The sequence below is a fragment of the Panthera tigris genome, chromosome A3 (assembly GCF_018350195.1).
Source record: "Panthera tigris isolate Pti1 chromosome A3, P.tigris_Pti1_mat1.1, whole genome shotgun sequence".
Taxonomy (NCBI): Eukaryota; Metazoa; Chordata; class Mammalia; order Carnivora; family Felidae; genus Panthera; species Panthera tigris.
In genome coordinates, this window is record NC_056662.1 from 79,384,088 (window position 1) to 79,400,405 (window position 16,318).

The following is a 16,318-nucleotide window of genomic DNA, read 5'->3' on the forward strand; positions in this document are numbered from 1 at the left end:
TAGAACCCAGTGATTCATCTCTTACATATGACACCCAGTGCTTTTCCTGAAAAGTGCCCTCCTTAATGCCTGTCACCCATTTAACCCACCTCCCCATCCCATCAACCCTCAGTTCTCTGTATTTAAAGAGTCTGTTATGGTTTGCCTCCCTCTATGTTTTTATCTCATTTTTCCTTCCTTTCCCCTATGTTCATCTGTTAAGTTTCTCAAATTCCACATATGAGTGAAATGTTAGGATATCTGTTTTTCTCTGACTGACTTGTTTCTCTTAGCATATTACCTTCCAGTTCCATTCACGTTGTTGCAAATGGCATTCTTTTTCATTGCTAAGTAGTATTCCATTGTGTATATATGTGTGTGTATAATGTTATTTTATCTAATTCTTCTATAAATGTTATTTTATATATATAAATGTTATTCTATGAATGTCATTTTATAAATGTTATGTATTCTTCCATAAATGTTATATTATCTAATTCTTACAGCACTGTGAGCTTCGTATTTCCCTATTTTACAAATGAGGAAACTGAGACAGAAGATTTAATCAGCTTTTTCTAGGTTACACAAAGTTGTTCATAAAAGCATTATTATTGAATTGGTCAATTTCTTCATAGCTGAGAAATATTACCCATAATCTGCACACTTTGAATCTAAAAACTCATGTCTTTTAGTTGTAAGAAATCTTTGTGTACAATTTATTGGATAATTTCCTTCACACCATTTTTTTTCTTTTCCAATTTTAGAACTCAGGGTTAGGCCTTCTTGCCTGATTCCTTTTATTTTCTTAGTCTTTTTTTTCTCTCATTATTTTTTTTTTTTATATCTTTGCTTTTTTTACCAACTTTCTGAAAATTTTCTCAGCTGTTCTTTTTTGAATTTTCTATTTCTGCTGTTTATTTTTCAGGAGTTCTTAGTTGTTCTTTAATGTTTTTTAAAGAAAAAAGGAGTTAATATTTGTTGTATGGGCAATTCCTTCTAGGTATTTCTGATAATGTTAATAATAGGCCATTTCTTGGATTTAATAAAATTTCCTGAATTTTCTATTAAATTTTTTTTTAATGTTTATTTTTGAGAGAGAGAGAGAGAGAGAGAGAGCGAGCATGAGCAGGGGAGGGGCAGAGGGAGACAGAATCTGAAGCAGGCTCCAGTCTCTAAGCTGTCAGCACAGAGCCCGACGCAGGGCTCAAACTCATGAACTGTGAGATCATGACCTGAGGTGAAGTCGGATGCTTAACTAAGCCACCCAGGTACCCCCTAAATTTTCTGTGTTTTTGAATTTCTTTTTTTATTTTCTGTTTATTTTGGTGTGTCTTTCATGTCAGATGCTTTCTTCATATTTTGTGCCTCTTTGTTCATATTTAAGAGTGATGTATTAAAAGGTTGATGGGGGGGGGGCGACTGGGTGGCTCAGTTGGTTAAGTGTTCAACTCTTGATTTTGCTTCAGGTCATAATCTCATGGTTGTGAGATTGAGCCCTGCATTGGGCTCTGTGCTGAGCATGGAGCCTGCTTGGGATTCTCTCTTTCCCTCTCTCTCTGCCTCTCCCCTGCTTGCTCATGCAAGCGCGCTCGCTCTCTCTCTCTCAAAATAAATTTAAAAAAAAAACAACTTAAAAACATGTTCTGAAATATTTTAATTTCTTTTTTCTTTAATTTTTTTTTGAGAGAGAGAGGGTGTGTGTGGGTACAAGCAGGGCAGGAGCAGAGGGAAAGAATCTTAAGCAGACTCCACACTCAGTGTGGAGCCAACTTCAGGCACGATCCCACAACCCCACGACTATGAGATAATGACCTAAGCTGAAATCAAGAGTTGGAAGCTTAACTGACTGAGCCACCCTAGTGCCCTAATTTCTGTAATTTCAAGGTAACAGTTACAAGTATCTTATTTAAATGGAGAAGACTATTTGGATTAGCAGTTTGATTTGTCTGCTAGGTTTAGCTACCAAGCGAGACTATTTCAAAAACCAGAGCTAAAAGTATTTCAACACTGAAAATCACAGATGTGATCTGTAGGCTTCCCACTAGACTTGCATAGTGTGAACAGGTATTTTAACATGGTGTCAAACTATGTGGACCTTTAGTAAATAGTTGGTGATCAGTTATTAACTCTGAATAAAGTATATGAAGTACATGACCAAGAAAGATCTTAAAAAGCCAAGTGGAGGACTTTCAGTATTTTGTTAACTTTTTACCTTAAGAAGACTTTACTAAGTATTTTCAGACATACAAAAAGGTAAATAATTTGCTGATAATGAAGTATCAAGACTTGGTTTCATTAAGAAAACAAGTAGGTTCTGTAATACTGCCCTGAAAATATCAGTAAGTTGGCTAGGTTTGCTTACTAGCTAAGCATACCTCCTAAAACACATGATTAAAATTTCTGTCTGAGCAGAGACCAACTGCTTTGTATCAAAGACCTTCCCAATTGCTTAAGGTTGTTTTGAAATTGTGGATGTTTAATCTTCAGTTGTTATTGGTATTCTATTACATGCTGTGTGAATATATTTAACCAGATTCCACACTTACTATAATATGCACTTTTATTTTTTCTCATTCCCATCTTGCTCTCTATCACTAGATTTGGGCTTGGTTAATTGTTCAACTGTCTGCCCTTTATGGAACATTAGAGCAGCCAGTAAACTGTAAAGTTCCTTGTAGATTGTCTGTTAATAGTTGCACAAGTAATTCAGCTTAGAATATATCCCGGGGTGCTCTAGGTGATCCTGTCATTGGCCAAATTTTTGTCTTATGAAACCAAATTAGTTTCTTGTTGTTTAATGTGTAAATTTGTTAAATTAGCTGGCAGAATACAGCAGCGACGCCCAACCGAAGTGCACTGGTCAGTTGTGTGTTAAACCTCTTAATGGGAAATATGAATTTGTCTTTGAAATATGATTTGATTTAACTGCTATTTTTAGCTGTTTCAAATTAAACAAAGTTGGACTTTGTGTACAAAGGCTGCAGTAATTTCCCAAGTCTTAGAGACATCAGGTAAACAGAGACTTTATTATACAGATGGCAACAAATAGGACAAATTACACAGATTTGTGAGAAATGAATTTGTCTCTCTACTTCATAGCTCATTTTTTGCTGCCGTTTCCTTTTATTGGTAATTTTCAACTACTGAATTGTGTAAGTTGAGAAATTCTAAATGAGTATAGCTTTTTTTGCCCCCTGTAAGAGGAACCAGGCATAGTCAACAGTGGTTTATAAATTTGCTTTCAACTTGAAATATTTTCCTTTCTCCCCAATGAAAAGTAACAGCCTATTTCTCTTTTCTTTTTTTTAGTTTTGACTTTAACCTTTCTGACTTTTGCATAGTCAGCACCTTATTTACTTCATGGTATCCTTCTTTTCCTTTGTCCAAATATAACTTGGATTTTTATTATAAGTGGAAATGAGTCATATTAGCTCTTAGCTGATGAAGTCTGACAAAAGTAGTTTTGCTTTAAATGCTGACCTAAATTACAAAGACAGTAAAACCTTCCAGTATGTTGGGGTGCCTGGGTGGCTCAGTCAGTTGAATGTCCAACTCTTGGTTTTGGCTCAGGTCATGATCTCACGGTTTCATGGGTTGAAGTCCCGCAGTGGGCTTTGTGCTGGCAGTGCAAAGCCTGGTTGGGATTCCCTCTCTCCCTCTCTCTCTGCCCCTTCCCCACGTGCACTGTCTCTGTGTCTCTCAAAATAAGTAAATAAAACTTAAAAAAAAATTTCAAAACAAAACAAAACCTTCCAATATGTTTACCCTCGGTAGCAGTACTTCTTTAAAAAATTTTTTTATTAAGTTATAATTGATTTATAACATTATATTGGTTTTAAGTGTACAGCCTAATGATTCAACATTTGTACACATTACATATTGATCACCACAGTAAATCTGATTACCATCTGTCACCATGTATAGTATAACTTTTAGGATTTACTGTGTTGACAGTTTTCATGAATGCTCTGCAATATTGTTGACGATAGTCACCATGGTGTACATTATATCCCATGACTTACTTATTTTATAACTGAAATTTTGTACCTCTTGACCTCCTTCATCTGTTTCACCTACTTTGCAACCAATATTCTGTTCTATATTTCTATGATTTTTTATTTTGTTCACTTTTTTTTTAATATTTCACATATAAGTGAAATCATGGTATTTGTTTTTCAGTATTTGACATATTTCACTTAGTATAATTCCTTCAAGTTCCATCCATGTTACAATCATGACCTGAGCTGAAATCAAGTAGGACTCACCAGCTGAGTTAGCCATGTGCCCCTTATTTGTTCTACTTCTGTGAAAAATGCCATTGGTATTTTAATGGGGATTGCATTGAATTTGTATATTTTTTTGGGTAATATGAGCATTTTAACAATTCTTCCAATCCATGAACACAATATCTTCCTGTTTCTTTGTATCTTCTTCAATTTCTTTCATCAGTGACTTATAGTTTTCATTGTACAGGTCTTTCACCTCTGATAAATTTATTCCTAGTTATTATTATTACTTTTTAATGCTTATTTATTTTTGAGAAAGAAAGAGAGGGAGGGAGGACAGGGCAGAGAGAGAGGAGGGCGGAGGATCCAAAGGGGCCCTGTGCTGACAGCAGCAAGCCCAATGCTGGGCTAAACTCCTGAATCATGAGATTATGACCTGATCCGAAGTTGGATGCTCAACCGACTGAGCCACCCAGGTGTCCCTTCCTAGTTATTTTTGATGCAATTGTAAATAGGATTATTTTCTTCATTTTTCTTTCTGATATTTTGTTGTTAGTGTGTGCACAACTAACTTTTTGTATGTTGATTTTGTAGCCTGATATTTTATTGATTAGCTCTAACATGTCTTTATGATTTTTAATATAGAATTATGTTTTCCACAAATAGTGACCATTTTACTTCTTCCAGTTCAATTTAGATGTCATTTGCTTCTTCTTTTTTTTTTTTTTTTTTTTGCCGAATTGCTCTGGCAAGGACTTCAATACTGTGTTGAATAAAAGTGGGAGAGGGCATCCTTTTCTTGTTTCTTTTTTTTTTTTTTAATTTCTTTAAAAATTTTTTTAAAATGTTTATTTTTGAGAGATAGAGTGCAAGCAACAGAGGGGCAGAGAGAGAAGGAGACACAGAATCTGAAGCAAACTACAGGCTCTAAGCTGTCAGCACAGCCCAGTGCGGGGCTCGAACTCACAAACTGCAAGATCATGACCTGAGTGGAAGCTGGACGCTCAACCAACTGAGCCACCCAGGCTCCCCTTTTCTTGTTTCTGATATTAGAGAAAAAACTTTTAGCTTTTTACTGTTGAGTATGATGTTAGTTGTGGGCTTATCATATTGTTTTGAGGTACCTTCTTTCATTACCCACTTTGTTGAGAGTTTATTCTAAATGCATATTGAATTTTGTCAAATGCTTTTTAAGTACCTATTGATAATATGATTTTTATTTTTCATTCTGTTAATGTGTTGTATCATGTTGATTGATTTGTGAATATTGTACCATTCTTGCACCACAGGAGTAAATCCCACATGATCATGGTGTATGATTTTGGTAATGTACTGTTGAATTTTATTTGCTAATATTTTTTTGACGATTTTTGCATCTGTTTTCATCAGAGATATCGGCCTATAATTTTCTTATTGTGATCTCCTTATCTGGTTTTGGTATTAGGATAACGCTGGCTTTGTAAAATGAGTATTGAAGTGTTCCCTCCTCTTCAGTTGTTTGGAAGAGTTTGAAAAGGATACATATTAATCTTTGAATGGTAGACTTCACTTGTGAAGCCGCCTGGTCCTAAACTTTTGTTTGGGATTTTTTTGATTACTCGCTTAATGTCCTTACTAGTAATCAGTCTTTTTAGATTTTCTATTTCTTCCTTATTAAGTCTTGGAAGATTGTATGATTTTAGTAATTTACTTTTCTTTTTGTTTTTTTAGGTTGTCCAGTTTGTTGTCATATAATTGTTCATAGTAGTAGTCTCTTATGATCCTTTATATTTTTGTGGTATGTGTTGTAACTTCTCTACTTTCAAATCCAATTTTATTTGAGCCTTCTCTCTTTTTTTTCCCTTGGTGAGTTTAGCTAAAAGTTTGTCAATTTTGCTTATCTTTTCAAAGAACCAGCTCTTAATGTCACCAATCTTTCCTTTTGCTTTTTTAGCTTTTATTTCAGCTCTGATCTTTATTTTTTTCCTTCTACTAGCTTTGGACTTCATTTATTTTTCTTTTTCTAGTTCCTTTAGGTGCAAAATATAGATTGAGATTTTTCTTGCTTCTTGATGTAGGCCTATATTACTATTAACTTCCGTCTTAGAACTGCTCTTGCTGCATCCCATAGATTTTGGTATGTTGTATTTCCATTTGTCTTTACAATTTTTTTTCCCCGTTTGGTTTCTTTTTTAATCCAATAGTTGTTTAGTAGCGTGTTGCTTAATGTGGCTGATTGGAAATCAGACCCTCAGGCAGCAGCCTGAAAATAGGTACAGTCCTGTGGGGTCACAATTGTAAACCGTGCTGGTCTTTAGACTAGAAAATCTGGAGGTGTCCCTTGGGAGACAGTTGCAGATCAGGCTTCCAGATATATGTATAATTTCCTTTCTGGGAGGTATTTTCAAGCTGTAGTGAGGCTAAGGGAGTATGCAAGGATGGTGTCTCCATTCTTACATTCTCTGAGAGCACCTCAGTAGCCTCTAGGATGCGTGGTAGACCTGTAGCTTGTACTTCAGACTGAAGCTCTGGACTTGTAAATGGGCTTTTTTCTCAAGAAGACTGGGAGTGTGTTTTAGCCTGCTGTTTATGCAGTGCGCTGGAGGGTGGTAACCTACCAAGAACTATCTTCCTGATTGTTTCAGCCCTGTGGAGCCCAGGAACACAAGCACCCTGGCCATCAAACCAGGTGATCAAGGGGTGTCCCTGTATGGATTGCATGTGCCTGTCAGCTTTAGTGGAGTAGGTGGAGACTGTAGGGAGTAGGGCAAGCTCACTGATTTTAGCAAGGTAGAAAGAAGATACCTTGACTGCATGCTCACCAGCCTCAGTGGTACATCAGGAGAGTGCATGTTCACATGTAGGGGCACCCCTGGGTGGCTCATTCGGTTAAGTGTCTGACTTCAGCTCGGGTCATGATCTCAGGATTCACAGGTTCGAGCCCTGTGTCCAGCTCTGAGCTGTCAGAGCCTGGAGCCTTCTTCGGATTCTGTGTCTCCTCTCTCTGCCCGTCCCCTGCTCATTCTCTGTGTGTCTCTCTCCTCAAAAATAAATAAACATTAAAAAAATTTTTTTAAAAGGACCGTCTCTGTTCCCTCTAACCCTTTGGGTCCCTAAGATATAAGCCCTGTTGGTTTTCTAAGCCACAGATTTTGGGGGCTCTTCTCTTCAGTGTAGGTCCTAAGGGTTGGGGTTCCTGACTTGAAGCAGAAACCTCTTGCTTCTTGGGAAGAAACTCCAGATTGTGAGATCCCTCCCTATTGTTGGTTGCCATGCCAGGGATGGAGTTTTTGGCAAGACTGTGTCTTTGCATCTCTTACCATTCTCAGTGTGGGCCTTTTATCCTTGTTGTGGTGGAGCAGTTCAGCTAGTTTTCAGTTATATTTCACAGGGAATTGCTCCATATTCAGATACAGATTTGGGTGTCTGTTGGAGGAGGTAAGTTCAGGACCTTCTTTTACCACCATCTTGGACTGACCCTCCCCTTCCTCCTCAGACCAATTTTAGTGTTTCTTGAATAATGTCTTTTGAGACTAGTTGTGTGTGTGTGTGTGTGTGTGTGTGTATTGTTTTTGAAAATTTTGGGGGCAGCTGGGTAGCTCAGTCGGTTGAGCAACCAACACTTGATTTTAGTTCAGGTCATGATCTCATAGTTCATGAGTTCAGGCCCCACATTGGGCTCTACACTATGACAGTGTGGAGCCTGCCTAGGATTCTCTCTCTCTCTCTCTCTCTCTCTCTCTCTCTCTCTCTCCTCCCCTCAGCCCCTCCCATGTGGTCTCTTTGTCTCTCAAAATAAATTAAAAAACGATTGTTTCAATTTCTCAGCAAAAATACATAAAAATATAAGTTCCAATTTTATTATTAGATTAATTGACATAAAATTCATAAAGTTACTATTACATTACCACACAAGTTTTAAATGGCTACTTTCAGTTTCTGTAATCACATCATAGAGGACTGGTAATGAGTTTGTGGGCTGGCACTGATTTGCTAATCACAGTTTGGGCAGCATTGCTCTAGATTTTCTGGCAAATTGAGAAAGCCAAGGATGCTTTTAGTAACACATCCCATTGAACACTTTTCTCGGGCAGGTTCATATTATTTTTCCTATTTGAGAGCTTAGGAGTAGACCTGATAGGTGGTGAAAACTCAGTGGTAGAAATTATACTGTGATAACCACGTGACATCATAAAACTGAATGGGGTAGCACTAATTCTGTAAATATTCAAAACTAAATTGTAAAATAGTAACTTAGGAGAATTTCCATATTAGATCATCATCTTATTCTTCAGGGTTAAAATAGGCCTTAAAAATTTTCTAAAAAGTACATTCAATCCTGAATGGCAGTTGGGAGCCAGCTCTTATTATTGGCTTTTAAACATTTTGCTCTACTTGAAAAATACAAAAGTTGAGTGATGTCCGAGTTAGCATCTGGGAGGGAATAGAACTTAGAAGATTTAGAAAGTTGAACCATTCCAAATTACTGTTTTTTAAGTTAAAAACCATTGAATACTGGTAATTATATGTAGCTTAACCTATAGATATAGCAGCATGGAATGTTAATATTTGGGGGGTACACAGAGATCATTTAACACCATCCCTTTTGTTTAATTTTATGGAAACTGAAGCCTGGAGAAATATGCTTGAAACCACAAAACCATTTTCTAACTAACTGTTAAGAGCAATAAATCAGGTTTCACTGATTTACTGAAGGTAAAGGACAAAACTGAGTTGCTTTTCTTTTGGACTATTTTTTACTTAAGTTTTGGACCAGGTTCTAGTTCAAATAACAGCATAAACAAGTTTTTTTAAAACAAGACATTTTTCAGGAGTTTTAGAAAATGCTAATTTAAACCATTTTTTGGACAGCTTTAAACTTGCTTTAGCTCATTATATTTTTATTTCAGGAGATTATAGAAATGCAGCTAAGTTCTTTTTACTGATATTTGGTCTTTAATTGTGTAAACATGTATTTCCAACAAAAAATTCTGATGGAGTAAATCAGGAGAAAAAACATTCACTTTAAGACTCTTTAAGCTAATATTAATCTCTAGAGGCAAATTGCTTTAATTTCTCAAGGTCTTAATTTCTTTGTGCTAACAACTGGCAGCATTCTGTACTTTATAGGCTTAACTACACATTTTAACAGCAAATTCTTGGGAGCTTGACAGAACGAACTGTTGAGAAGTAAAGGTTTGTTTTTGGTTACCATGAGTAGTTTCTATGGAGGTTGAACTATTGTTAGTTCTTGTAGCCTTCTATATGCTTGTCGGTCTGTTTTCTTCAGAAGTGATGATGAATTTAAATCTGCATGATGTGTTCCAATTTACTTACTTAATGGAAATTAGGGGCGTGCATAGCTTTTTGAAATTCGTAATTACTGTTCCTATTAAGTGGTTGGAGAAGCAGCTATTTATATTTCATATATTATCTTATTTAATTTATAATCATTTTTCTTTTTGGACATAATATAGCCACTAAAGAAATAACTATCCTTTATTCAAACAACTCCTTGGGCATATTCCAGCAATTCTTTTTTCCTTACAATATTAAAAATTGCACATATAATATAACTGGTAGAAGACTTAATTATTTACAGAGTGAAAATAATATTAAATATGTTATTTGTAGGCGCGCCTGGGTGGCTCAGTCGGTTAAGCGTCCGACTTCAGCTCAGGTCGCGATCTCACGGTCTGCGAGTTCGAGCCCCATGTCGGGCTCTGGGCTGATGGCTCAGAGCCTGGAGCCTGCTTCCGATTCTGTGTCTCCCTCTCTCTCGGCCCCTCCCCCGTTCATGCTCTGTCTCTCTCTGTTTCAAAAATAAATAAACGTTAAAAAAAATTAAAAAAAAAAGTAAATATGTTATTTGTAGATGAGGATTTTCTGCTTTTTTTAAAAGTGTGTGTGTGTGTGTGTGTGTGTGTGTGTGTGTGTGTGTGTATGAGTTAGTAGCAATACTAACTATGACAAAAAAAATTTCCTATAATTAAATTTTCATTCATTTTTGGGAAAACAGAATTACCTGAATCAAGGTCATTTTGTATATTGCTTAATAAGCTACTTATCCTAGAAGTTTATTACTCATCTTTGACAGTATTTTATCTAGTTCATTAAAAATAGCTATAAGTTATGATGTTACATTTATTGCTTATGTTTTATGAACTTTTAAGAAATAGTGCTTTGGGTCATTGAACTCATGTCCCTGATATTTATTCTTCTTGGTCATAAGAACCAAGATTTTTCATATTAATCCAGATTTATTATGTTAGACTAGCAATTTTGCTTTCCCTTTTTGATACGGAGTAAAACTGGAGAGATTCTTAAATTATAATGCCTAAAGGCATGGTTAAAGTAAAAGAAATCTCATTAAGTAGAAAATGCTCATTAAAGAAAATTTGGAAAGTGCTAAAAAATGAAAGAAAAAATTTAAAACTCTGATTTTAACAGTGATAACTACTTTGGTATTTTTCTTTCCCCTTGTGTATGTGTTGTTGGAAGGGGAGGAAGGGAGGCAAGAGGCCTCTTCCCTTTTTTGTGTATTTTAGAACATTACAGGCTCATACAGAAGAATTCCATATCATTTATGTGGGTGCTTTGTCCTTAAGAAGGTGCAGCGTAACTTCCTGTTCCTTAAGTGTTCCTCATAGTAACTTTCTTCCAAAGAGTAGAGTGTTGAGAGTTGGGAAAATTATTTTACAGTGGAGAAACCTGACGAACATTACTTCAGCTAGGTGTCATTAACAGTGATAAGCCATGTTGATAGCATGTACCCTTGATGTGGTGTGATGAGAATGGCAACTTGCCTCTGTGGTCTTCCTCCCCAAAACCCATCACACCAGTCTAACCATAAGAAAAATCATCAGGCGGATTCCAACTAAGGGGCACTCTCCAAAGTACTCATCAAAACTGTCAAGTTATCAAAAAGAAGGAAAGTTTGAGAAACTACCATAGCTACTTGAACTTAAGGAGAAATGATGACTAATTGTAATGTAACTTGGATAGGATCCTGAAACATTAAAAGGACATTAGATCAGTGGCGCCTGGGTGGGTCAGTTGGTTAAGCATCTGACTTCAGCTCAGGTCATGATCTTGTGGTTCATGGGTTTGAGCCCCGCACCATGGTCTGTGCTGACAGCTCAGAGCCTGGAGCCTGCTTCAGATTCTGTGTCTCCCTCTCTCTTTCTGCCCCTCCCCTGCTCATGCTCTGTCTCTCTCTCAAAAATAAGTAAATGTTAAATTTTTTTTTTTTTAAAGGACATTAGAGCAAACATAAGTATGAGGGCACCTGGCTGGCTCAGTTGGTAAAGCATGCAGCTGTTGATCTTGGGTTGTGAATTTGAGCCCCATATTGGGTGTAGAGATTAAAAAAAAAAAGGTAAACTTAAAAAAAACAACTAAGAAAGTATTTACATTGTAGTTAATAATAAATAATGTATCGATATTGGTTATTAATTGTTGTAAGTGTACCATAGAAATATAAGATGTTAATAAACTGGGAAATTAAGTGTCTGGCATATTGAAATGCTGTAGTGTCTTCACAACTTTTTCTATCAAAATGTTTTTAACCTAAATTACAGATCCTATTAGAGCCTTCTATGTGTCTCTCAGATTTCATTTTCTCTGTCCTCTGAAGTAATCATTATCCTGCATTAGGTGTTTAACAATCTTGTGCATACCTTTATAGTTTTACTACATAATATTTTTAAAATTTATAGTATTTGTCATCTAACAAAACTTCATACAAATAGCATCATACTTTATGTGTTTGTGTGCAGTTGTCTTTTTTGTTGTTGTTATTGTTCAGCATCTGTGTTTATGCTTCATCCATGTTGATAGATATAATTCTAATTCATTTATTGAACTTCCTAAATGGAATCATATAGTACATACTCTTTGTGTTTGACTCTTTTATTTAGCATAATATATGAAATTAGTGCATGTTGTATCTGTCATTCAGTTTTTAAAAATAGACTGTTTTTTTAGAGTAGTTTTAGGGTTACAGAAAAATTGAGTGGAAAGTACAAAGAATTAACCTTACATCCCCTCACAGTCCTTCCCAGTGCAATATCCCCTATTATTAGCATCTGGCATTAGTATAGTACATTTGTTACAATAGATGAGCTGCTTTTATTACATTATTGCTAACTAAAGTCCATGGTTTGCATTAAAGTTCACTCTCTGTGTCGTACATTCCATCTTTACAAATGTATAATGGCATGTATCTACCTTTATAGTATCAAATTCTGTATGATATTCAGAGTAGTACTACTGCCTGAAAAATCCTTTGTCCTCCACCTATTCATTCTTCTCTCTCTCTGAACCCTTGGCAGCCACCGTTTTGTTTTGGTTTTTGTTTTTTTACTGTGTCCATGGTTTTGCCTTTTCCAGAATGTCATATAATTGGAATCACAAAGTATGTAGCTTTTTCAGATTGGCTTCTTTTATTTGGTAATGTGCATTTAAGGTTCTTTTATGTTTTTTTCATTGATAGCTCTTTTTTTTTTTTTTTTTTTTTAAGTAGTACTGAATAATATTCCACTGTCTCGATGTACTACAGTTTAGCCATTCTCCTACTGGAGGACATCTTTGTTGCTTCCAGGCTTTGGCAGTTGTGAATAAAACTTCTATAAATATCTATGTGCAAGTTCTTGTGTGGACATAAGCTTTTAACTCATTTGGTTAAATTCGAAGGAACATGGTGCTGGATTGTATGGTAAGAGTATTGTTTAGCTTTGTAAGAAACTGCCAGTGTCCAGTGGCTATTCCATTTTGCATTTCTACCTGTAGGAATAGTTCCTATTGCTCCACATCCTTGTCAGCATTTGGTGTTGCTTTGTCTGCATCTATTGATATTACCATATAATTTTCCTTTTGTAGCCTGTTGATATGATGGTGTATATCATCAAACTTTAAATATTTAAAGTTTATTTATTTATTTTGAGAGAGAGAGAGAGAGAGAGAGAGACAGGGAGAGAGAATGTGTGAGCAAGAGCTGGTCGGGGTGGGGGGAGAGAGGGAGAGAGAGAATCCAAAACAGGCTCTACACTGTCAGCGTAAAGCCCAACGTGGGGCTCAAATTCATAACCTGAGCTGAAATCAGGAGTTAAATGCTTAAGCAACTGAGTCACCCAGGCACCCCGATATGATGGATTGTATACATTGAATTTTGAATATTGAACCATCCTTGCATATCTGGAATAAATCCCGGTTGGTTGTGGTGTATAAATCTTTTTAGACATTATTAGATTCAATTTGCTAATATGCTGTTGTGGATTTTTGCATTTATATTTGTGAGTTGTTTTTTTGTTTTTTTGTTTTGAGGGTTTTTTTTGATAATGTCTTTGTCTGGTTTTGGTATTAGAATAATATGGTCTCATGGAATGAGTTAGAAAGTATTCCTTCTGCTTCTGTTTTCTGAAAGAGACTGTTGAGGATGGGTGTAATTTCTTCCTTAAACATTTGGTGAAACTCACCAGTAAACCAATCTGGACCTGGTATTTTCTGGTTTGGCAAGATATTAATTGTTGATTCTATTTCTTTAATAGACATAGGCCTATTCAGATAATTGATTTCTCCTGAGTTTTTGTAGATTGTGAGTTTACAGGAACTGTTCAGTTTCTTCCAGGTTATCAAACTTATGGGCATATAGTTATTCTTAATGTTCCTTTATTGCCCTTTTAATGTCCATGGGATCAGTAGTGATGTCCCCTCTTTCTTTTCTGATGTTAGTAATTTATTTCTTCTCTTTTTTTTCTTTGTTAACCTGGCTAGAGGTTTATCAATTTTATTGATCTTTTTGAAGAACCAGCTTTTGGCTTAATTCATTTTTTCAAAAAACTTTTAATGTTTATTTTTGTAAGAGAGAGAGACAGAGTGTGAGTAGGTGAGGGGCAGAGAGCGGGAGACACAGAATCTGAAGCAGGCTCTGGGCTCTGAGCTGTTAGCACAGAGCCTGATGTGGGGCTTGAACTCGCAAACTGTGAGATCATGACCTGAGCCAAAGTCAGACGCTTAACTGACTGAGCCACCCAGGCAGGCTCCCCTGGCTTAATTCGTTTTATCAGTTGATTTCCTGTTTTCAATTTCATTGATTTTTGCTCTAATTTTTATTTCTTTTCTTCTACTTACTTTGAGTTTAATTTGCTCCTTTTCTAGTTTCCTAAAGTGAAAGTTTAGATTATTGATTTAGATTTTTCTTCTTTTCTTCTATTATGCATTCAGTGCTATAAATTTCTCTTGTAACAGTTGCCTTCACTGCATCCTACAGATTTAGATATTTTCATTTTAATTTTGTTTAAAATATTTTAAAATTTCTTTTGATACTTCCTCGATATATGTGTTATTTAAAAGTATGTTATTTAATTCCTGACTATTTGGGGGTTTTTCAGATACCTTTTTGTTACTGATTTCCAGTTTAATTCCATTGTTGTCTGAGAGCAGACATGTATGGTTTCTATTCTTTTTATGTGTTAAGGTATGTTGTATAGCTGAGAATATGGTCTGTCTCAGTCAGTGTTCCATGTGAGGTTGACAAGAATGATATTGTGCTGTTGGATGAAGTACTCTGTAGGTGTCAATTAGATCCAGTTGATAGTGTTGTTTATTTTAACTATGTTCTGCGTACTGGGTCTTTAAATTACCAATAGAGTGGTGTTTAATTCTCCAACTCTGATAGTGGATTCATCTTTCTCTTTGCAGTTGTATCAGTTTTTATGCCATATATGTTTTACACCAACTAAAAGACTGAGACTGCTAAAGTGGATCAAAAAAAAATAAGACCTAACTCTATGTTGTCTATGAGAAACCCATTTTTAATATGACACATACTGATTAAAAGTAAAAGGATGGAGAAAGATATACTGTGATCACACTAATCAATGAAAACTGGAGTGGTTTTATTAATTTCAGACAAAGCAGAGTTCAGAGCAAGGAAAATTGCCATGGATAAAGATGGACATTACATAATAAAAAAGGGGTCAGTTCTTCCAGAAGATGTAACAATCCTTAACATGTATGCACCTAGCAGCAGAATGTCAAAACATATGAGGCAAAAAGTGGTAGAACTGCAAGGAGAAATAGACAAATCTACTATTGTACTTGGGAAACTTCAACACCCTGCTATTTGTAAAGGACAGATGCAATAGGCAAAAGGTCTATGAGGACATAGTTGAACCAAAGAGGTCAATCAGTTAACTAGATCTAATTGACATTTATAGAATATTTTGGTGGGAGAGGAGGGAGACATGAAGAATTTTTAGGGCATTTTTAGGGCAGTGTAACTCTTCTGTGTGATATATAAAGGTGGATACCTGTTGTTATACATTTGCCAAAACTTACAGAATGTACAAGAATGAACCCTAATGTAAACTGTAGACTTTGGTTGATAATGATGTGTCAATATTGATTTGTCCATTGTAGCAAAGTACCACACTGATGTGGATGTTGATGGTAGGGGAGGATGTGTATGCATGGGTTGAGGAATGTGGGTATGTGGGAACTCTGTACTTTTTGGTTAGTTTTGCTGTGAATCTAAAACTGCTCTAAAAATTAAAGTTTCTTAGTTAAAAATTAGAACAAATGTATCTGGAACCTAATAGTTTCTAAAGGATACTTTGTAAAAGTAGTTTCACAGAGGTATTTCCATTTGTATTGAAAAATTTGAGGCAGAAGTGTGTGTCATTGAAGCATCAAATTAGGTGATAATATGGAATCACTTTGTTCTGATACGTGAAGTTTACATTGTATGAAAGTATATATCTCACTAAATACTATTTATCTATGTTTATTTTAAGCACTGACCCTTTGTTTTGAAATACTACTCTAAAAAACAGGAAGCTTAATGGAAAAGCTGTGTTTTGTCTACCAAAGAATAATAGGAATTCTCTCTGGTTTATTTTTAGTGCCAACTATAAATACTGTTGCTTTCAAGCAGAAAGAAGAGATTAATGATTATATATAAATATCAAATTACAGAGGATTGCTTTAGGACTAACATGCTTTGGGATTGATTAATATCAAAGTTTCCCATTTTCAAATATTAGCCTCCTAATTTTAATTACTTGATACTTAATGAGCAGTTTACTAAAAAAGGCATCATCTTGAGTTCAGTTTTTTTTCTTATTTATTTATTT

The 16,318-nt window shown here is 35.5% G+C and overlaps 1 protein-coding gene across 3 annotated transcripts in view; it reads left to right on the forward strand.

The window, feature by feature from the left end:
- COMMD1 (copper metabolism domain containing 1) overlaps positions 1–16,318 on the forward strand; it is a 183,832-nt gene that overhangs the window by 55,375 nt on the left and 112,139 nt on the right. Inside the window, exon 1 of one of the 3 annotated variants that reach the window (XM_042981487.1) lies at positions 2,717–2,838. The exons of 1 other annotated variant lie outside the window; for it this stretch is intronic. The gene's annotated coding sequence lies outside the window, so the exon portion shown is untranslated. Of the gene's footprint in view, positions 1–2,716; positions 2,839–11,537; positions 11,563–16,318 lie in introns of those variants that run through there. One more of the 3 variants, XM_042981486.1, reaches the window with a different exon arrangement.